Genomic DNA, 1,144 nt, shown 5'->3' with positions numbered 1-1,144 from the left:
AGCCGGTAATCCCATAATAGATGTCAAGGTTTCCCTTAACTTTCCCATTTCTTCTGCCAGCATATCTTTGGTTATGTATTTTGGGTGTGGCGCTAGTTCCTCTTGAACATTCTCATAATGAGATTCTTCGTGCTCAGAATGTATTTCAGCCCGACTCCTTCCCTGTGTCTGGCTTCTCCCTCTGCCTCTTCCCCTTGGTCTTCCCGACCTCGATTTCCAGAAGTACTTGTCGAAAGATTAGCAGGTGATTCCTCTCTTTCCTTAGACTCATGACGAGTCATTCTTTCAGATCTTCGTGTTTGGCTAGACATCTGCATATTCCAATGTTAATGATCATGTATTCACATTCCCAAATACAATGAAGTATTCAAGTCCATATATGTACCTGTAAATTGATAAATACATTGGCCAGATGTAATTAAAATTTACCTTACATACTGTTCTTTTAACTTATCATATTTATTTCCAATGGTGATAACTATGTCCGGAACCCTTAACATGCAATAAAATAGTTTAAGTCTAGGTATCATGCTGTTAAATACCTAAATCCCTTAAACTCAGGCTCTGATACCACTTTCTGTAACAGCCCATGCCACACATTGCATGTAACACATACTTCATTTACAAGAAATACATGTTTATACACCACATAGGTTCCTTACCACATAGGTCCCTTAGTACAAGAATCTACCATTTACAGAATACATGGTCCAAAAATTCAAAATATAAATTCGTGTACTAATCAACATTCATCTAACCAAACTATACACATCATAGACAAATCTTCATGCAGATATGTGTAAAGAAAAATATTATATTTTCCCCTTCCCCTTACCGTCTGCACCTCCTGCAACACATATTTAAATTCACAATACGAGGGCTAGACCGAAAGGTCTAGTGAGTTCTCTTTTTATGTTATTGTAGGGTGGAAATCACCAAAACTTTATGTAAAACAAATTTTCATATATATAACAAATATATGAACAAGTAAGAACATATTACCAGTACCTTTCAACTTTTCAAGCCAAACTCTCTGCTTTCAGATAATGCATCAAAACCCAAATAGGTTTGTACTAACCAGGTTTATCATAATGCCACTTTTAAACCTTTTTAATTAAACAAGGTTTATTCAAAGTTTCAGGCC

The sequence above is a fragment of the Cynara cardunculus genome, unplaced genomic scaffold (assembly GCF_001531365.2).
Source record: "Cynara cardunculus var. scolymus isolate 2C unplaced genomic scaffold, CcrdV1 Un_Scaffold_1289, whole genome shotgun sequence".
NCBI lineage: Eukaryota > Viridiplantae > Streptophyta > Magnoliopsida > Asterales > Asteraceae > Cynara > Cynara cardunculus.
This window is presented reverse-complemented; position numbering follows the sequence as displayed.